At 45.9% G+C, this 22,573-nt stretch overlaps 1 long non-coding RNA gene and 1 pseudogene across 1 annotated transcript in view; both read left to right on the plus strand.

Annotated features, from left to right (window-relative positions):
* The window catches only part of LOC136836136 (uncharacterized), a 144,152-nt gene that overhangs the window by 15,886 nt on the left and 105,693 nt on the right, over positions 1-22,573 (plus strand). The gene's annotated exons all lie outside the window — the stretch shown is intronic.
* Positions 20,775-20,893, plus strand: LOC136836794 (5S ribosomal RNA; annotated as a pseudogene).

The following is a 22,573-nucleotide window of genomic DNA, read 5'->3' on the forward strand; positions in this document are numbered from 1 at the left end:
TGAATTTGCACTGAAATGGTTCTCTGTGTATTTAAACATCTAAGAAAGAGAGGCAATTCTCTTTTTCTAATTCTAAAGTAAATTTAATGGATAGTACACTAACTCATACAATCAATTAAAAATGTATTGCAACATTTTCCAGAAGTTTTTGTTCACCTAACAATAATTTATTCTTTTGATATATACAATGAAATGTGCTTTTCACATTCGATTTTGATTATTAATCATACAGTTAACAATATAAAAAGAATGGTGAATGAAAATTTCATATTATGAAAAGTAATGAAACATTTTGAAAAATTTTGTGCCAGATGATTGTGCAAAAGTCAGAGAAGAAACTATATTTCATGTAAGGGCGACAAATTGCGCCTCTCTTTCCTTGTGTTTCTCTTTTCAGATGTACATTAATCACGTCATGTATTTTACCTGTCTTTATTTGAGATTCTTTGTGTACCTCGTCTTATGCATCATTGTACAGCCTTTCTGCCGAAATTATTTAAATAAAGAAAGAAATAATTCTACCATAATCATCGTCAAATACACAAAAAATAAAAAATCTCATAACGTATGTTTTCGTGTGACACTACACTCAAGCAGGAAAGTTACGTCACTTGTAATGCTAAGTTTAATAACAGACTTGATCTCATCACCTTATCTCATTAGCTTGCATGAGACTAATGTTTTTATCATAGATATTGCTTGGTGTAAATAGAACAACCATGTATAGATGGATACAACAACAGATAGAAAGAGAAATATAATATAATAAATTTGTTGCTATAAAGAGTCAGTAGTATGCTCTCCCTTCAAGTTAATGCCCAAACCATCCGTAACAGGCTACATGAGTCCAAGATATTATTTCATCATATTCCTGACAAGAAACCCTGCATAACAGAGGGAGGCTAGGGTTTGCGTTACAATATTATCCAGTGGTCGATGATTTCTGGAGACATTCTCCACTGATGAGCATGGCAGTCTTCTTCACTGCTGGCATTTAACATTACCTAAGTTAATGTTGAACTTCTTGCTAATTTTAATTCTTTAGAAGCTTGGATAATAAGAAATACAAAAATAGGCATAATATATTCAGCTAATTTCATAAGAGGTATCAAAATGATAGGCCTGAGTAACATTGAAAGAAATAAAAAATGATGCATAATGGCATAATTATATACGACCACCACGGATGTAACCCTCCGGCATTCCTCGACGCTGGATGCCCAGATGATCCAGTCATCTAGATACGCGGCCAGCGTAATCCCTTGAGACCGGGGTTGCTGTACGACCGTGTCTGTCAACTTGGTAAAAATCCTTGGGGCTATGTTGAGGCCAAAAGGCATCACTTTGAAGGAATATGCCTGCCTTCCGAGCCTGAACCCCAGAAAGGGGAGAACCTTCGCAACCGGGACGTGATAATAGGCGTCGGAAAGATCTAGAGAAGTGGTTACGGCTCCACGGGGCAGTAGGGTCCGAACTTGGGAGACTGTAAGCATCCGAAACTTGTCGCAACGAATGTAGGAATTCAGACGGGACAAGTCCAGAATTACTCTCCGTTTGTCAGAACCCTTCTTGGGAACACTGAAGAGCCTGCCTTGGAACTTCAGAGTCCTCACTTTCCTTATAGCCTGTTTCTGTAGAAGATCTTCCACAAAGTCCTCGAGATCCTTGGTCGTAGCCTGATAAAACTTGACTGGTGGAGGGGGACCGTCGATCCAACTCCAACCTAGGCCCTTGGAAACTATACTCTGAGCCCAGGGACAGAAGGTCCACCGAGCCCGAAAATGGTACAGCCTCCCACCCACAGGATGTATGTCATCGGGCCTGTGTTTGCTTCCCCCTCTGGAGCCTCTACCTCCTCTGTTCCTGGGAGAGGAGCAGGGGGCTCCTCTTCCCTCACCATAGCCACGGGGCTTGTTGCCTCTGGTTGACTGCCTAGAGCGAAATTTCCCCTGACTTTCATATGCAGGATTGAAAGCTGGGGAGGAGACATAGGAGGGGGCAGCCAGAGACTGATGCGCCGGGTTCACCAGGACATACTGAGGCGGAGGTTGGGAGGAAGAGGTTGAAGGCTGATCTTGTAAGGGAACCTGGACAAAGGACTGAGCTGGGAGGCGTTTGAAATGTTTAAATTTCTTGCTGGACTTTGGGGAAGGCCCGGCAAGATCAGACTGCTTCCGTTTATAGGGCAGACCCCAATGAGAACGGAGACTCTGATTGACCCTAGCCGCCTCAGATAAGACTGCGTCAACTTCTTCTTGTGGGAAAAGATTAGCTCCCCAGATCGAACTCTTCAGAAGCTTATTTGGTTCATGCCGAACTGTGGCTGCTGAAAAGATATGCTTCCGGCAGGCCAGTCGGGCAGTCATAAAGTCAAACAGGTCTTGTTGAAAACTCGCCAAGAGAGATTTTGTCAAGACCTGGAACAAAGAATCTTCCCTATAGACCAAAGAAGTTGCTTCTGCTAAAGTTAAAGAGTTCAAAGACCTGGCGAGCCTATCCTTAGTATCAGCCTCTGCTTTCAGGAGCGACTCCGGGATCTTAGGGAGCTGCTCACTGAACAGATCAGAAGCGCAGTCTGGGTCAAGCCGAGTCACTGTAAACGTATTAGGGACTCCCTTCCAGAATTCGGTGCCCCCGGGAAAGACGAGAGATGTCGGGTCCGTCTCCTGGAGATGAGGGAGGGGCTTACCTTCAAAGCAAGCCTGACTAGTCAGAGAGGCCACTTTCGAAGTGCAAGGAGGAAGGAGAACATCACTGAGAGTGAACATAGTGAACACTCCCTTGGCTGATGTAAGCTTAGTGTTCTCCGCTTGCCACTCCGTAAGAGTCCTCATCAAAGACGACTGGGCTTGGTCCCTAGGATAGATAACGGTCTCCTTAGGGACTTTATCAGACCTGTTCCAAACCTCCCCCTTCAGTCTGGCGAAAACTGTGTAGGGGATGTCAGGTCCGGAGGATAGAACTCAACTCTTCCACTCTCCTTGTGCCCAAACCCTCTATGGTGAGAGTACCTTTGTACTGGAGCATAAAGGGCCAGACGCCAAGGATTCCCAGATCGAAGGGAGGGAGAGTGGAAGGGTCAGGAACAGAATGAGACCTAGAACGAGATCCACCGTCGGGCAGTCCTTGGATGAATTCCTGTTGTGATTCCACCTTCTCCAAAAGAGACTGAAAAGAATTAGCAAGACCAGACAGCTTGCTGTCTACCCTCGCGTCGATCCTCTCAAATCTCGCGTCGATTCTCTCAAGGAAATGCTCGAAGAAAGGAATCGTATCCAAAGCAGGAGGAGGGGAACCACTTGACGCGACTGAGACTCTGCTTGTGACCCGGAGGGGGAGGCTGTACTCGTCGACGGAACAGGGCTCGCCGCCCGTGCCGCCGCCGGAGGAACCTCAGATCGACCTGCCGGAGGAGATAAGGAGATAAGGTTTTCTTCCTGACAGACTTCACCTTCGGGACAATAGATCCAGACAAGCCCGTAAGGTATGAAGATTTAGGGAAACCTTTAAAAGAAGAAACGGAGGAAGAAGGAGAGCTAAACAGTGAAGAACCTGCCTCACTTACCCCCTTACCTGCTTGATGCTCTGGGACAATGCTCGGAGATTCAAGGCTGAGGTCAAGATCCGCCGCGCCTTCCGAAACGCCACCGCTCAGGGCCGAACCGTCTGGAGAGGGCTGGGTCAACTCCCGAATCCCAGCAATCAACGGAGCAGCAACATCGTCGGTGATTGAAGCTGTAATCCAAGCGCCGGGAAAAAGGACATTGCAAATGTCCTTCGAGAGTATATATGGATTGCCAGCTCCTACGTTGCATCCAAAGCCGCTAACCCAGACTTTTAAGGGCCTGAAGCGAAGCATCACGAGACTTGCAGTCAGCCTGCTGGAAGAGAAACATTATTGTGGTTTACCGAAGGCGGGGGAAATCGGTAATATGTATAAAAAACAGTTTGGCTAAAAAAGGAAAGATGCATGACAACCTACCGAATCATCGATAGCTTGCTCGTAAAGAGCGTAGCAAACATCACATCCGTCAGGGTGCCAAACAATGAGATCCCCTCGTGGACCGCATCCGGAGTGGGACCGACAAACTTCGTGGGCCGCTGGCCTGATGGAGGGCTGCGGAGCACCCCTGTTCTTGGCAGCGTACCACCTGTAAAAGTATGAGATTATGAGTACACCGTGTAAGGTGCCGGAGTAGTGTGCTGGAGCAACACATTGGTACATAAAGCCGTGAAACCAGCCGGAAGGATCCGGGAGGTAACCGGATTAAAATAAAATCTCATACAAAATAAACATAATATAATAAATATACCGGAACTAGAGTAACATGCCTTAAAAGTAAGTGACGGATACAAAATTAAATGGGAAGGTTAAAACTGTCCGGAGTAAGCGCATTCCCGGCAACTAAGATTGAAATAAAACCAGCGATAACGGAAGACCGGTAAACACTAGACCCGCCGGAGCGGGAAGCAAGGAATGCGCCTCGATAACAGACAGTGGTTAGCTAAAGTCGGGGAACGTCAAAGGTCCGGACATGAAGACACTCAAGTGGAAAACACTAACTGGCCACGAGAATAGGACTAAACCGGAGTGTCGCCAAATTAAACGACACGCCGGAGATGACGTACGGAGGGGAGGGATGAAAAGACCAGGAGGAAGAACCGTAAAGGAGCGACCAGAGAGTGGGAATGCACAATCCGGGCGCTCCGGGTCCTCACGTCCACTCGCTGACTGAGACGCTTCCCAGCAAGCGCGAGAGAAGCAGGAGAGGGAGAGGAACAACCTCCATGGTCAAAAGGGGGGTGGTGGGGAAGGAGGCAAAGAAGGCCAAAGATGGTGGACGGGAGAGGGGGAAGCTCTCCCGGCCACCAGCAGACCCAGGAGGGGGTATAGGCTGGTAAAGTCAGAGACCGTACCAAGGAAAGGCCAAACAATGCAGAGGAAGGGGACACAGGCTATAGGCTAAAAGGAAAGGAATGCTCCCAAGCCTTGATAAGTTAACAAGACTGAAAACGAATCAAGGGAGAGAGAGCACTCGGGAGGGGGAAGGAAAGGGTGTGTCGACATAACCAATAACTGGAAACTAACCTTAAGAAATGACCAAATTAGGGTAGGCTACGTGATGTCCTCGCTATCCCAGCTTAACCAAGAGGCTTATTAGCCTAAGCGAAAAGCCAAACAGGGAGAGGGAAGTTACACGAGATCCTCGATTTCAGCTTAAACAAGAGGCTTGTTAGCCTTGCGAAAGCCGAAACAGGGAAGGAAAACATAAGATGAAAAGACCCTAGTCAAAACTTAAGGAGAGCCGTACACAAAACACAATGAAGGGCATGAACAAAACATGGAAAAAAGGGGGCAATAGCCTAACGTCCCAAAAAAGGGAATACTAAAGCTAACAACCAACCCATGATAAATGGATAAAATAATCAACAAAACAAATATAAGAGGAGGACCATACCCAACCCGATGTGGGCGTGAAGGGAAATGGCCGCCCTCTAACAAAAGAAATATCCATAATAATCAACAAATATCAAATGCATCCGAACACAAAATCAAAGATTAAACAAAAATCTTAACAGTAAATAAATAAAATTCCCAGAAGCTAAGAGAAGTGAAGGGCAAATATAAGGCATGTTAAGGAAGTGATAAGAGGCGAATAGGCCCGAGGGGTAGCCCAAGCCTAAACACCAGCCTTCACTCTTGAAGCAAAGGGATACAAAAGTCAATCAATCAAAATCACTAATTAGACTTCACGAATAGGAAAAATACCCTAAACATGAAGAGGAACAGTGAGAAAGACCAAAAAACAAGGCGACCCAAGTTCACGAACCACGCATGGAGGTCACGTGAGGCCGCGAGAGGAGATCGAGACGGGCGTTATAAATCCCCTTAATTACTAAACTAAAGGGGAAATGAGGAGCCTCAATCGCCTCAAATAAAAAAACGAAACACTGGTACTCAACTTAGATGAAGAAAAACCTTGTGAGGATGCCATAATGATGCAAATAAGCACATGATAAAAGCACAACGAAAACACGTGTGACCGTAGGGTGCTTGCTGAAATGGAATGCGGCTAAGCGGTGATTTGTGTACTGTCCGCGAGTGGTGCATGGGTTTGTAACGGCACCTCTCTGTGGGACTTTTGACTTTGGGATCTCTATAGGATAAGGTTCCGTGTTTTTATAGTTCACCCTTTTCCATACACGACTCCATCTAATGGAGCTCGCTCAGGGGTAGTAACTCCAGCATTTCATTTAGCTTTCTCTGGTATCTAGCAACGGAATTACCTAGAAATAAGTGCTGAATGGACTTTTTCACCGGGTGACATGGTCCCTCTCCAGAAATTATATATATATATATATATATATATATATATATATATATATATATATATATATATATATATATATATATATATATATATATATATTATATATATATATATATATATATATATATATATATATATATATATATATATATATATATATATATATATATATATATATATATATATATATATATATATATATATATATATATATATATATATATATATATATATATATATATATATATATATATATATATATATATATATATATATATATATATATATATATATATATATATATATATATATATATATATATATATATATATATATATATATATATATATATATATATATATATATATATATATATATATATATATATATATATATATATATATATATATATATATATATATATATATATACATACATACATATATATATACATACATACATATATATATACATATATATATATATATATATATATATATATATATATATATATATATATATATATATATATATATATATATAATATATATGTGTGTGTGTGTGTGTGACAGAATTCGACCACATTAAGTCTAAGTGGGTTGAACTAGATGATGCGGTGCAAGACTTGATCGAAAAATCCAGAAGTCAAAAAAGGTTAGTCTATGAAGCCGGCGATTTCCTCAGTGAGGTAGACCAAACACGCATTGCTGCTGCAGAAGTTTTAGAAAAATTAGGCAATGGTAGACTCGTGATCTTGAATAGTAGGGCTACTGAAGGCAGTATAATTTCTGCAAGTGAGCCTAGTAGTGAATCACATAGTGTGAAATTGCCTAGGCTTGAGTTATTAAAATTTGGCGGGAAAATAACTGAGTGGATGCCTTTCTGGGATCAGTTTAAGGCTATTGTTGATGACAAGCCTATGCCTCCTGTTAACAAATTTATGTACCTGCGCTCTGTGTTGGAGGCGAGGCGAGAAGAGTTATACAGGGTCTGGCTCAGACGGCAGCTAATTAGAAATCAGCATGTGAACTGTTAAAAAGAGGTATGCGAAACCAAACAAGATAATTTCCGCCCACATTCAGGACCTAATGCAGCTTGCGTTGTCAAGGAGATCGAAGTCGACAATCAACTCTTGGCGTTGCGGAAGTTGCAAGACAACGTGATAGCCCATGTTAAGCAGTTTGGAGGCTCTTGGGGTAGGAGGGGACCAATATGGGCTGGTATTGGTGCCCATGATCTTGTCCCTACTCCCCATGAGATTAGACTGGAGTGGTCTCAGAAGTCAGCAAGAGGAAGGAGACCTTAAAGGGCTGCTGGAATTCCTACAACGAGAAGTTGAGGGGCGAGAAAGGGCCGAGGCCCTTCAGGGGCTGAACCACCGAAAGACTGAGGATCCCGGCGTGGAAAAAAGGCAGAAAAAGCTCATCCAGGGTTCTGCCTCAACCCTTCAAACTTCATCAGAAGATAGTGCCTCTAAGCAGCAGTGTGCATTCTGTGGAAAGCTGCATCCTAGTGATAAGTGGTTTGGTATAGTGAAGCTCACTCTTCATGAAAGAGAAAAAGCCATTCGTGGAAAGCTGCTGTGTCTTAAGTGTTTATCTCCTGGCCATTATGCAAGGGTTGCTGGGCCAGATGTTCAAAGTGCAAGGGTGGCCATCACCACGCACTTATTTGCCGTAAGTCTGAAGCGATACCCCTGCAACAGCTAGTGAGACAACCCCTGAAGGAGAAAAGGTGCGGGGAGAGTGAATCTGTTACACATGTGGGAGTGGCTCCTTGTGAGTCAAGGGCTAGGGCTATTAAGCAGTGTTGTGTATTACAAACAGCAAAGATAAAGGTTGTAGGCTATCAGGTATAATCTCTGCAACTGTAATGTTTGATACAGGATCGGATCGATCCTACATTTCCAAGGACTTGGTCAAAAGGGTCAGGCCCAAGTGGCTGACCTCTGAGTATTATCATTTTCTGCCTTTGTGGCCTAGCATTTGTGTAGCATTTATGATGAGTTTAGGGGCTAATAACCACAAATATAGCTTTAAGGTAGCTGAGATTAATGTAATTTGTCCCCCTTTATGTAGGACCAAGGTGGATCCTAAGTGCTTAGAGCCTTTTGCATCTTAACCTAGCTGATGAGTATGGATCCAACCGAAAGATACAGGTGGATATGTTGATTGGATTAGATTTGTATTGGAAGCTGATGCTCCCTAACAAAATTGTGTGTCATGAAGGGCTTGTAGCCCAGGATACTGTTTTTGGTTGGGTTTTGTCTGGATCCTCAGTTAGGTCCAAAGATAACTGTGATGTAGGTGTGCAACTGTTAACATTTTCTAATTTTCAGGAAGATAGCTTGAGTAACTTTTGGGATTTAGAATATGTAGGTATTCAAGCCCAGGAACCACGTTCTGACGCTATTGCCTGACCCTATTCTGGTGCAATTTGAGAAATTGGTAAGTTACAAGGAAGGCCGTTATGAGGTGGCCCTTCCTGGAAATCAGAGTCTGTAAAGTTAAAGTTACTTGATAACAAACACCATGCCTTGAGAAGATTGGATAATCTGAGTCGTAAGTTAGATAGGGACCCTGGTCTGCAGGAACAATATTATACAGTGTTTGAAGAGTATGAAAAGGAAGGTATAGAAGAGATCCCACCCCATCAGTTGGAGGGTGGGTACCCAGTGTTCTATTTGCCTCATAGACCTGTGGTGCGGGAGGCGATATCTCCACCAAAATCAGGCCTGTGTTTGATGGGTCAGCTCGTGGCAGTAATGGTGTGTCCCTAAATGACTGTTTAGAAAGTGGTCCTTCCTGAAACCCAGATTTAGTAGAAGTTCTACTGAGGTTTAGAAGATGGAAGGTGGCCTTAACTGCTGATATTACAAAGGCTTTCCTTCAAATTAAGGTGAGGAGGGAGGACCGTGATGTTCACAAGTTTTGTTGAAGAAAAAGGATATTGTAAAAACATTTCCGTTTTGTAAGAGTACCCTTTGGAAATAAGAGTAGTCCCTTTTTGTTGAATGCCACTTTGAAATTTCATTTAAAGAAATACCCTCCCTCGGAGGTGGTTTCTGAATTGCTTGAGAATCTGTATGTTGATGACTGGCTTTCTGGGGCTGATAGCCCTGCTGAGGCCTGTGCAAGATTTGATGAAGCCTGTGGTATGTTGAAGAAGGCTGGTATGTCCCTATCAAAGTGTACTTCTAATTATAAAACCTTGCCCATGACAGAGGATTGTATTGTAGAAGGTGTAAAGGTGTTAGGCTTACAATGGGATTCCTCCTCGGACTGTTTTACATTTAAGGTAGAGAATGTAGATCCCTTTGGGGATATTATTTGTACTAAAAGAAATGTGTTAAGCCTAATTGCTCGATGTTTTGACCCCTTGGGGTTCATATGTCCCTTTGTTATGCATGCAAAAATGCTATTTCAAGAAATCTGGAGATTAGGTCTAGATTGGGATGAACCATTACCTGAGGCTATGCAAGGCAGAGTTAAGTTGTGGGTAGTAGGACTTTCTGTACTTGAATCATTGAGAATTAATCGTTACTTATTTTCAGAATTGTCCTGGAGAGATCTCCCTGCTATTGAACTTCATGCCTTTGGTGATGTGTCGGAAAGGGGATACGGTGCTTGTGTGTGTGAGAGTGCCGAAGAGGGTAATTTCAAGGTAACATTGATTACTGCTAGAGGTAAGGTAGCCCCTATAAAGAAAGTTTCCCTCCTAGGCTAGAATTACTTGGTGCCTTATGGTGTGCTAGACTGGTTGTATTTGTGAAGTCTGCATTGCGGCTGGTCCAGGAGGTTTCAGTTCAATGTTGGACTGATTCCACTGTTGCCCTAGCGTGGATTAAAGGAGAACCGAATAGATGGAAAACCTTTGTAGCCAACAGAGTTGTGGAAATTCAGGATTGACTCCACCATCTTGTTGGCAACATTGTCCTGGAAAGGACAACCCATGAACCTGATATCGAGAGGTGTTTATGCGGAGCAACTCACACAGTCTGATGTTTGGTTAGTGGGCCCTTCTTGGCTCCGCACCTCATCTCTCCTACTTAAGGAAGATGCGAGAGAGGGATTCACACGAGAAGAGCAAAGTGAAACAGACACTGTTTGTGTTGCTGTTGGGTCTGATCAGCCCTTGTTTGAGTTTTCCCGATGGAGCTCCTTTCTGAAGGCACTCAATATAGTAGGTTGGGTGTTAAGATTTGTTGGTAATTGTAAAGCTTCATCCCTTAAAGCTGGTGGTCCCTTGACTTATGGGGAATTGATGAAAGCCAAGGTCAAACTGCTCTACTGTGCTCAAAGAGAGGCCTTTGCAAAAAGAAATAAATGCTCTGGCTTTGTCTCAACCCCTCCCTAAGGGGTCCCCTTTGGTCAAACTTGATCCTTATCTAGATGAGGAAGGGTTGCTGAGGATAAAGGGCGCTTAGAGAATGCCGAATTGAGTTTTGAGTAAGCACCCTATCATTGTCCCTGGTACTTACATTGCTTTGTTGTTGGTTCGTTTCCAGCATGGATTGCTTAAACATGCTGGTGTTGCTGTGCTTGTTTCCACTCTGCGAAACAATTATTGGATCATTCGTCTTCGTCAGATTGCTAAGAGGGTTTGCAGAGAATGTGTCGCTTGTCGTAGATGTGAAGCCAAGGCCTGTTCCCAGCCGGTGGCTCCCCTTCCTGAGTTAAGAGTTAAATCTGCCCCTCCTTTCACTGTTACAGGTCTAGACCTTGCTGGTCCCTTATTTTGTGTTGATTTCCCTCCAAGAGGTTGTATATTCTTCTTTTTACTTGTGCTGTTGTCAGAGCTGTCCACCTAGAGCTTACTGAGTCTCTCTCGGTTACTGATTGCAATTTGGCAATTCGTCGGTTTCTGGCTAGACGTGGTGTACCTTCTGTGTTCTACTCTGACAATGCTAAAACCTTTTGGGTGCCTCAACCTGTTGAAGCAACATTATGGCCCCATGGCCCCCAATGGAAGTTTATTGTACCTAATGCGCCTTGGTGGGGAGGCTGGTGGGAACGCCTCATTAGATCAGTGAAGGTTGTGCTGAGAAAGATGTTGGGCACTAAGACATTGTCTAGGAGTGAATTAGAAACCACTGTTCATGAGGTGGAGGCATGTATCAATTCTAGACCCTTGACATTTGTAGGTGAAGAACCTGATGTTGCTAATCCCCTTACTCCATCTCATTTTCTTATTGGTCGTTCAGCAGGTTTTCAGGTGGAACTGGCAGATGACTCTGCCTCAGGTGTGACCTCAAAGGATTTGTGTGTGAGAGAGGCTGTGCGTCTGAGTCAGTTGGAGAAATTCTGGAACATCTGGCAATCCAGTACCTTAGAAACCTGCCTTGCATGGTAAAGGGTTTCAAAGCTAATTGTAATTTAACAAGGGTTCTGTTGTAATAGTAAAGGAAGAAAGAGTGCCTAGGCTGCTGTGGCCACTTGGAGTTATTACTGAGTTGTACCCTGGAAAGGATGGAATGGTGAGAAGTGCCAAGGTTAAAACTAAACGTGGATTTGTAACTAGACCTGTTCAGAACCTATACAATTTAGAGTTTTATACATGAACTTACCTGTTGTTTACATATAGCTGTAATTCTCGATCTCGACAGAAAATTCAAAACTGGCGGTCCCGCTAATATATGGTCAGGTGATACGACTACCCCGCCCTCTACCGGGGTACCTGGATCCATTTCCATCAACAATTAATCATATTTTCTCTGTCGGGGCCGGCGACTAGTCGTCTGCTCCTCTTCAGGAAATTCATCGGTGCTTTTCGATTTTTCTTTGGTGAAGTACCCACTTTTGTTGACGGTTCTGGCTTGTTTTTGGCTTTGGTTGAGATTTTTTTTAGTTATGTCTGATTCAGGATCTCAAATTAGATATTGCGGGGGGTGGTTGTAAAACTCGAATGTCTCAGTCTAACATAGACCCTCACTCTTCTTGTTCTAACTGTAGAAGGAAATTGTGCACGAATCTGGATAGATGTGATGAATGTTCGTCTTTGTCTGTGCTTGATTGGCAAAAGTTGGCTAAATATCAGGCAAAATTAAGTAAAGATAAGGCACGTAAGGCTTTGGCCAGAAGTTCCTCCCAGAGTAGGAGTAGTTTTGCCTCTTGTTCTGTTCCTGTTACCCCTCCTGTTCCTATTCCTGCCCCGGAACCTGTTGTTTCCGAACCCACTACCGTGTCAGACCTTTGGGCAGAATTTGATGGTAAGATTTCGGCTCTTTTCTCTGCGATAGAGAAGATTGGCCAGGATGTGAGTGCGATGTCTAGACATCGAAGTGTTGCAGTGATAGTGTTGTGGAGGAGGTGACTGTTCGTCCCCTCGCTCTCCTAGGTCGAGGCCTCTGTCCGGCTCCCAGGGCTCAGGAGAAGACATGCTGAAAGCGAAGGGAGGCGAGTGGGGTCTGCTCACGAGCAGTTGCTCCCTCTAACAGTCCTGTTGCGTCCCAGGCTGTTGCAGCTCGCTATAGTAAAAACGATCGGAAGTGTCTTCTTGTGCTTCTGTTTCGTCGAGGAGGAGTTGGAAGCAGTCAGAGTCTAGTAGGCCGCTGAAGAGACGCAGAGAGCTTCCTCTCCAAGTCAAGTTCCTATCAAGAAACTTTCGGCACGTTCTCCTCTTCCGTCTTGTAGCTTTTGGGATGGCCCAGAGATCTCTTCTTCTTCAGGCAGTCCGGATGTACATTCTACGGATCGTAAGCGGCGCCAGATCCTCCTGTTAGCATGCAAGTAGCGGCTTCCTTCCCGTTGGATCCCAAGTCGGCTTTTATGCCTCCGGTTCCTGCCCCCCTTTCGCAAGAGGACAAATTGGACAAGATTTTGAGACTTTTCGAAGGTTTTAAAGCTCCAGCACTTCAGGTTCCTTCTGCAACTGAGGCTCCGGTCTCTGCTCCCGCTCACGCACCTGGCGCCGCTTCCGCTCGCGCGCCTGGCTCCGCTTCCGATCGCGCTCCTGGCGCCACTTCCGCCCGCACCGGCCGCACTCACGACGCTACTTTGGCGCTTGGCGCCTCTCCACAACACGTTTCCAAGGCGCACAATGTTTGCGCTTCTAGCGCTACCGTGGTTTTTGGCGCCTCTTTGGCTCTCGGATCTTCTAAGGCTCCTGACTCCTCTCAAGCTCATGTTTCGGATACGCTTGACGCGGGTCGGGCACTTGGCGCCTCGGTGACGTTCGGCGACACTCAAGAGGATAACGCAAGTTTGGCTCCCGGAGACGTTTCTATCCGCGGTGCTCCAACTGCTTCAGAGATTCTCTCCCAGTTTCCGATGTTTCGAAATAGATGATGTTCCGTCTGCTCCTACGTCCAACTTTAAGCATCTCTTACAACTTTTTGAAGAACATTTTCAAGAAGACTTTGCTCCAGCTTCCCCTTCTCGTCTCCAACTACGCAGTTTGCCAAGGATTTTAAACCTCCTTCCTCTAAATTTCTGAAGCTGGTCCTGTCTGTTTCGGCGAAAGAGCTCTCCGAAGGCAAGAAGGATGGTTGAGCAAGAAAAGATCTCAGGGTAAAACATCTTTCTGTTTTCCCCCTCTCAACTGTCTTTTAAGTCTCGTTCGTGGTATGAGACTGGGAAAGTCTTTTCCTTGGGAGACTCTGCCTCCTCTCAAGGGGATTTCTCAGCCTTGTGGATTCTGCCTGTCGCTCAGCTTTTTCTTCGTCAAAGTCGGCTTCTCGTCTTGGAAATTGACCATCTGGTGAAGTGTTCCTATAGGATCTTGGAGATCTTTTCTTTTATTGACTGGTCTATAGGAGCCTTGAGCAGGATAGTGAAAGTCTGTGATCTTCCCCCCAGACTGCTACAGATCTTGATGCTATTTTGGCCTGCCTGGACAAGGCCATCACGGACGGAACGTCAGAAATTGCCTCAGTGACTGCTACTGGCATTTTGAAGAAGAGAGCACATTGGATTTCGTTTGTCGCGAGAGGAGTCTCCAGGAACCAGAAATTTGCTCTTCTTTTTGTTCCTTTGCTTAAGGAATCCCTTTTTCCCATGGTTAGTTAGGGAAATTTCGGAGGCTCTCTCGCGGAAGTCTACTCAAGACCTACTGGCTCATTCTTGAAAAGACCCAGGTTTTCGACTTCTCCAGTAGTACCCAAGCCTTCTTTCCCTGTATCCTCTAGGCCTTCTCAGGGGTACTCCTTCTCGGCCCTTTTCCCGTGCTAGGGAAGAGGAAAATTCTCTTCTCATCCCCAGAAAGCTAGGGGTACCAACCGATGAGTTCAAGGTCCTTCATGCGACGGTCGGAGCCAGACTAAAGTCGTTCTGGCAAGTTTGGGAGGCCAAGGAGCAGAACCCTGGGTGATCAACGTTCTGAGAGAAGGCTACACCATTCCCTTCTCAGAGAGTCCTCCTTTAAAGTCTTCGCCAGTAGACTTCAGCGTATCATCCAGGGACTCAGAGAAACTTGTGGTGTTGGAGGAGGAAGTTACTTCCCTCCTTCAAAAGGGAGCCATAGAAGCAGTCCTCGAACCTTCATCTCCGGGGTTCTACAACCGTCTGTTTCTGGTTCCAAAATCGTCAGGAGGATGGAGACCAGTCCTCGACATAAAGCGCCTGAACAAATTTGTGCTTCAAACACCATTCAAGATGGAAACCACACAGTCGGTTATCAATTCCCTGAAGGAAGGAGACTGGATGGTGTCCCTCGATCCCAGGACGCATACTTTCATGTACCTATCCATCCGAGATCAAGGAAATTCCCTACGGTTTGTGTTCAGAGGCAGGGCTTTTCAATTCAGGGCTCTTTGCTTCGGGCCTATCAACAGCCCCACAAGTTTTCACAAGGACGATGGCTCCAATTGCTAAATGGCTTCACTTAGAAGGAATTCACATTTCCCTTTACCTCGACGACTGGCTGATCCGGTCTCCGTCAAAAGGCCAATGCATGAAGGACCTACAAAGGACCCTTTCTCTTACCGATGAATTGGGACTCATAGTAAATCTTCCAAAGTCACAACTCTCTCCATCTCAAGACTTGACTTATTTGGGAGTTCGGATGAACTCAGTTCTTTTCAGGTTTTCCAACGTCACAAAGGATCGAGAAATGCCTGCTGAAAGTGAGATACCTGATGGCAGCCAAGACTTGTTCTGCCAAGGAATGGATGAGCCTTTTAGGCACCCTCTCATCGCTAGAGATGTTCGTCAGTCTGGGAGGCTACATGAGACCTCTTCAGTTCTTCCTACAGCAGACCTGGAACAGGAAGAAAGACACGGATTCGTTTGTTTTTCCTCTATCCACTCGAGTAAAGCAAGACCTGTCATGGTGGAACGACAGGAGCAAACTAGATCGAGGTTTGTCACTGAGACAGAGGAACCCAGACCTGATGTTGTTCTCCGGCACGCTTCAGACGAGGGTTGGTTGAGCAACATTGGGGATCTTCAAGTGTCAGGCAATTGGTCTTCATCCCAACGGGACTGGCACATAAATGCGAAAGAGTTGAAGGCAATACATCTAGCCTTGGAACATTTCGTGCTTCTGGTGGAAAACAAAAAGATAGTAGTGCACTCGGACAACTCCACAGCTCTGGCGTGCACGTGAAAGAAACAAGGAGGCACTCACTCCTTCTCTCTGTTCGAGATCGCAAAAGACCTGCTTTTGTGGGCGGCAATCAAGAACATAGAGCTAGTAACTCGCTTCATCCCAGGAGCTCTCAACGTAAGAGCGGATATCCTCAGCAGGTCACTCCAGGTCATTCCGACGGAATGGACCCTCCACCAGAAAGTCTGCCAAGGCCTGTGGAAGGTTTGGGGAACTCCCATGCTAGACCTGTTCACCAACGAGGGAAAACCGCAGACTACCTCTCTTTTTGCTCTCCTGTTCCAGACCCAGAAGCATTAGCGGTGGATGCCATGCTCCTGGACTGGTCGAGTCTCTTCCTTTATGCATTCCCTCCCTTCAGGATGCTGGGAGAAGTCCTGAAAAGTTTCGAGCACACAAAGGTGTGTCAATGATCCTCAGCTCCATGGTGGCCAGGAAGATCATGGTTTCCAGAGCTACTGGAGAAAGTAGTGGATTGGCCAAGGAGGTTGCCATTCAGACCAGACCTTCTGTGCCAGTTGCACAGCAGAAAGTTCCACAGGAACCCGTCAGATCTAAATCTGACAGGGTTCAGACTCTCGAGCGACTCTACAGGAGGAGAGGCTTCTCTAGAAGAGTGGCGCAGGCAATGGCTAGATCAACCAGGCCCTCGTCTACAAAGGTCTATCAAGCGGTAGTGGGCGCTTCAGGGAGTGGTGCTCCGAGTCTGGAGTGTCTTCCACTTCTCGACTCTAAGCCAGGTGGCGGATTTTCTTTGTTTCTGCACAAGGAGCAGAAATTGGCTGTCAACACAATTAAGGGTATAGGAGTATGCTGGCGGCAGTTTTCAGGAATAGAGGTATAGACCTTTCCTTGGACAAAGATATTGCAGAACTCCTTAAATCCTTTGCTACCACTAAAGGCAAATCTCTTCGTGTACCGCATTGGAATTTGGATGTGGTGCTAAAGTGGCTTACTTCCAAATCTTTTGAGCCTTTGAGTTCCTGCTCCGTTAGGAATCTAACTAAGAAAACTCTCTTTCTCTTGGCACTGGCCTCGGCAAAGAGAGTAAGTGAGATTCATGCTCTGGACAAAAGAGTTGGTTTTTGTGCGGATAAGGCTGTAGTTTCCTTCACCTTGGGTTTCCTAGCTAAGAACGAAAACCCTAGTAATCCATGACCAAGGGAATTTCCCATTGCTAGCCTATCCTCCTTGGGTGGAAGAGAAACGGAGAGACTTCTCTGTCCGGTCAGAGCATTGAAATTCTATCTGGACAGGACCAGAAGTGTAAGAGGAACTCATGATTTTTATGGTGCTCAACTAAGAACCCCAAGAACCCTCTATCTAAAAATGGGATTGCTTTCCTTTGAAAGAACTGATTCAGGAGGCACACAAGGAATTAAGGGATGTGGATTTCCCCTTAGTTAAAGTGAGGCTTCATGAAATTAGGGCTATTGCAACTTCTTTAGCCTTCAAGAAGAACATGGCTTTAAAGGACATTCTAAGTTCAACTTATTGGAGATGTTCGTCTGTTTTTGCCTCGCATTATCTGAGACAGATCCAAACCACATATGAAGACTGCAGTATGTTGGGCCCCCTTTATTGCGTCTGACACGGTGATGGGCAAGGAAACCAGAGGCTCTAGATCCTCTCCTTAGTTTCCTTGGGTGCAGAAGTTTCTTTTTGGTCGACTACTAAAGCCTAAGAGGTTAGATGGCCTAGTAGGTCTAATTTTTATAGGTTGGTGTGAGTTTTTTATGGTTGGGTGATATGATGGTGGATGCTTTGAGTACTGCGCCTGAGCAGGGACATTATATGCTTTGGTTGATTGTGTCCGAAGACGGCTGGGCCAACAGACCTTTCTCCATATAGCAACCTGCGACTGAGCTACTAGGCCCCGTGCAGTTGCACTAAGGATAGCAGGTTACAGAGGCAGTAACCGAGAAAACAGCTTCCTTTAGCAGGTAAGGATCCAAAGTTAAGACGTTTTTCTTAGCCTGATGATCTCAGGTTTTCCATTTAACACTTACAGCTGTCCATGCCCACCGCCTCAATGTGGCAATCAGCTATATGTAAACAACAGGTAAGTTCATGTATAAAAATGACATTTTTATAATAAAATAAGATTTTATATCATACTTACCTGTTGTTTACATATAAAACATTCCACCCGCCTCCCGCAAGGGACAAGGGGACATAGAAAATATGATTAGTTGTTGATGGAAATGGATCCAGGTACCCCGGTAGAGGGTGGGGTAGTCAGTATCACCTGACCATATATTAGCGGGACCGCCAGTTTTGAATTTTCTGTCGAGATCGAGAATTACAGCTATATGTAAACAACAGGTAAGTATGATATAAAATCTTATTTTATTATAAAAATGTCATATTTCAGATATCAGTGAGGAAAGTGTTTGTAATTCCCCTGATGAAATAATAAAGGAAAATCCAGTTGTAGGGGATCCCATGGATCCAGTTGAATCAATCACTGAGTCTACTGTAGGTAAAACCCGAAGGGGGAGATCTATTAAAGTACCTGTTAAACTTGACTTGTAATTTTCAGGTTATGAGAAATGTAGTGGAGGTTCTTATGATGATAGGGGTGTTGACACACTCCTATGGTGGAGAGGATGTTAAATGTATGTTTGTTCATGCGACTTACCTGGCAGATATATATATATAGCTGTATTCTCCGAAGTCCGACAGAATTCCAAAAACTTGCGGCACACGCAGTGGGGCCAGGTGGTTAGTACCCATTCCGCCGCTGGGAGGCGGTATCAGGAACCATTCCATTTTCTATTCAGATTTTCTCTGTCGCCGGTACTGTCAACATCTGTTTTCAGTACCTCCGTCTTTGGATTTCGTAAACTCTATATTTTCCACTTAAGTATTCTATTTGACTTTTGGTTTTTGTCTTTGGATTGTGGATTGGCATACGCTTTTGTGGAATTTGCTTTTGATTGCTCTTTGGATGATGTCTGGATCTAGTTATGCTAGCTTCAGAGTATGTTGTGTGAATGAGTTTAAGGTGAGGCTACCGAAAGCTTCGGTAGATCCTCACAATATATGCATGAGGTGTAGGGGGCAGGTTTGCTTGATAAATGATCGCTTACTTTGCCTCCCACCCTGCTAATTTATTAGTTCAGGATTTCATTCTCGCACTAATAGTGCTCCTTTTTGCATCTGGAAGATGGCTAACAAAATAATAACTATTGCGGAGGTGCATAGATTGAGCGAGTCAAGCGATAATAAAGAAGAAGCAATAGTAACGCCATTTCCTCAGTCAAAGTGCACGTCGTGAAAACGGACTCGTAAGGCGGACGCTGAAGAGGATATGTCCAATAAAGTTATCGTAACTATGTTGTTACAACAAAATCAAACACTTATGGAGTTATTAAAGGAAATGTAAGGTTTGTTTTTGGAGATAGTCTACCGAGAGCAGCGGAACTAGACGAGTGACGTCACATAGGCAAATGGCTGCCTCCTAGTAAAAAGTAAACAAACGCTTCAGAGTTCAAAGTAGCACGTAAACGTTAAAGATGCCATAATTTACTCAGGTCGGTATCAAACATTAGTTTTAGTCAGGGTGAGGAGATAACCTACCATAATTTTAGTTAAAACGACGAGAATAGGTTTTATCTCGCCCAGACTGATTTATATCTACCGGCCTAAAGTAGGCGAGCCAAATTCGTATAACTAGTACTCGTAGGCTAAGCGGGAGTTAAGACTTCCCAAGTAGGTAGCCTATTTCACAATATATTGACTGGGGGGCCTTTCTGTCAAGCATGCTTCGTCTCCCAGTCGTGCTCACCGCTCGCTGGATCGCCATCGTGACGCTCTGCTGCAGCGTGACGCTCCGCAAGCAGCTATCCTGGACGCTTCTGTAGCTGCTTGTCAGGACGCTCGGCTGGACCGCCATCGTGACGCTCCGTAAGCAGCTATCCTGGACGCTTCTGTAGCTGCTCGTCAGGACGCTCGCCGTGCAGGACGCTCGGCTGAACCGCCATCGTGACGCTCCGCAAGCAGCTATCCTGGACGCTTCTGTAGCTGCTCGTCAGGACGCCTCCTCTCGCTGCCGTGCAGGATGCTCGGATGGACTCTCGAGGACGCCTCTTTGGTTGCTTTCGGCGTGGCGCTTCAGAGCAATCAAAGACTGCTTCCTAGCGTAGATCCCATCTGCGTGTTGGACCGCCAGGGCCTTTGTTCTCCCAAGGCCTTGGGAGACTCTCTGTTTCTCCCATTGAAGAGGGAGAAGTCTCTTGTGAGTCAGAGCCTGCAGTCCTTGAGCAGCCTCTCCCTTCCTCGTCTACGGACTACCAGGTGTTAGCTGGTTTTTCTTAAGGACTTGTTTGGCGACAAGTTCAACCCTCGGCCCCTCTCTCTCCTTCGCAGTTTGCTTCGTCCTAGACGAGGAGAGTGCCAGGGTTTGTCAAGATGACTTCGTCTCTGGCGACGAAGAAGGCCTTCAAGAAGGTTAACACCTGGATGGAGGAAAGGAAGACCCAAGGCAAGACTTCTTTTGCCCTGCCTCCGTCCAAGCTGAGCGGCAAGGCAGGTATGTGGTACGAGACCGGAGAGGACGTCGGCTCAAGAGTTCTTTCGTCGTCCCAGGGAGACTTCGCTAGCTTGGTCGACGCGCCTAGAAGGTCCTTCCTGTCGGCTGCCAAAGTGTCCTGGACTATGTCGGAGACGGATCACCATTTGAAAGGACTGTTTCGAACCATGGAGGTCTTCAATTTCCTGGACTGGTGTTTGGGGGCTCTAGACGTCAGGATTAGGAGTCCCGACTCGATCAGCCTGGGGGAGCTGTCCAGCGTGTTGAACTGCATGGACAAGGCAGTCAGGGATGGCTCGGAGGAACTGGCTTCCCACTTTTGTACGGGCCTCTTGAAGAAGAGGGCGTTGTACTGTAACTTTACAGCCTACGGCCCTACCACGTTGGATGCACCGCTTCTCGTCTGTTCAGCAAAGTTAAACAACGTTGGGTCTGGTCAGTACTTGGATGGGTGACCGCCTGGGAACTCCAGATTCCGTTGGCGTCATACTTTTGCTAAGTCAGTTTCTCCGTCGCAGAGGGCAGAATTGCTGTTCTCCCCATTTTCGAGCCATCTCTTCCCCCAGTCCTTGATCAAGGATCTCTCCTCCAGCTTGAAGGAGAAGGCCACTCAAGACCTCTTGGCCCACTCGTCAAGACGCCCAGCAGTCCCTTTGACGTCGTTGTCGGGTCAGACCTCCAGGAAGCAGAAGCCCTTTCATGGAGGAGCTTCTTCCTCGAGATCTTCTCCCCGAGGTAGAGGTCTTTCCAGAGGCGGAGCCCCGCCTAAACCTAGGGGCAAGAAGTGGCTTGCAGCGCCTCCAGACACCTGTAGGAGCCAGGCTTCTTTCGTTTGCAAGAGCCTGGAGAGCAAGAGGGGCAGACACCTGGTCCCTTGAAGTTATCGAGAGAGGATACAAGATCCCCTTTCTCGACTCACCACTTCTGTGCACGTCGCCCAGGGATCTGTCGTCCTCATTCCATCAAGAGAAGCAACAGATCCTTTTCGAGCTATTAGAGCAAATGCTCGAGTAAGAGCTGTGGAGCAAGTCCTGGAGCTGGACTCCCCAGGATTCTACAACCGACTGTTCCTAGTTCCGAAGCAGTCGGGAGGATTGAGACCAGTCCTAGATGTCAGCAGACTGAACCGCTTCATGGTGAAGGAGAAGTTCACGATGGAGACGTCCCAGTCTGTTTTAGGAGCATTAAGACCAGGAGATTCGATGGTCGCTCTGGACTTACAGGACGCTTACTTTCACGTTCCCATACATCCCCAGTCGAGGAAGTACCTGAGGTTTGTACTAGGGGGACGAGTGTTTCAATTCAGAGCTCTTTGCTTCGGGCTAAGCACAGCTCCCATGATCTTCACGATTATCATGAGAAATGTGGCGAGATGGCTTCACTTGGCGGGTATTTGTATCTCGCTTTACCTGGCCGATTGGCTCATCCGAGCCTCTTCACAGTCAAAGTGTCTGGAGGACCTGAATGCGAATTTAGAGTTGACAAAGTCCCTAGGACTTCTAGTGAACGAAGAAAAGTCCCATCTGATCCCGACGCAGTCCATCGTCTATCTGGGGATTCAGATGGATTCAGTGGCTTTTCAAGCTTTTCTATCCCAGGAACGTCAGCAGCAATGCTTAGAAAAAGTCTCATCCTTCCTAGGGAAGGAAATATGCTCAGTGAGGGAATGGATGAGTGTGCTGGGGACCATTTCCTCTCTGGAGAAGTTTGTTTCTCTGGGAAGACTTCATCTCAGGCCGCTCCAGTTTTTCCTGGCGGAAAACTGAATAGACAAGGAGAATCTAGAGGAGACCCTGAAGATCTCTCCCGTTTTCAAGATTCACCTGAGGTGGTGGCTCGACCCTCGAGGTTGGCAGAAGGGGTTTCTCTCAATTCAGAGCCCCGACCTAGTGTTGTTTTCCCTACGCCCCAGGGAGGGATGGGGAGCAACACTAGGGAGGAGGAAGTGTCAGGCACCTGGAGAGGGGAACAGGTGTCCTGGCACATCAATCTTAAGGAATTAGGGGCGATCCTGCTGGCCCTTCAATCCTTCGAGAGCCAAGTGTCAGGCCAAGTCGTACAAGTAAATTCAGACAACTCCACAGCCCTGGCATACCTCAAGAAACAGGGAGGAACTCGTTCCCGGTCCCTGTTCGCCCTGGCGAAGGAAATCCTGCTTTGGGCC

The sequence above is a fragment of the Macrobrachium rosenbergii genome, chromosome 56, assembly GCF_040412425.1.
Source record: "Macrobrachium rosenbergii isolate ZJJX-2024 chromosome 56, ASM4041242v1, whole genome shotgun sequence".
NCBI classification, from domain to species: domain Eukaryota; kingdom Metazoa; phylum Arthropoda; class Malacostraca; order Decapoda; family Palaemonidae; genus Macrobrachium; species Macrobrachium rosenbergii.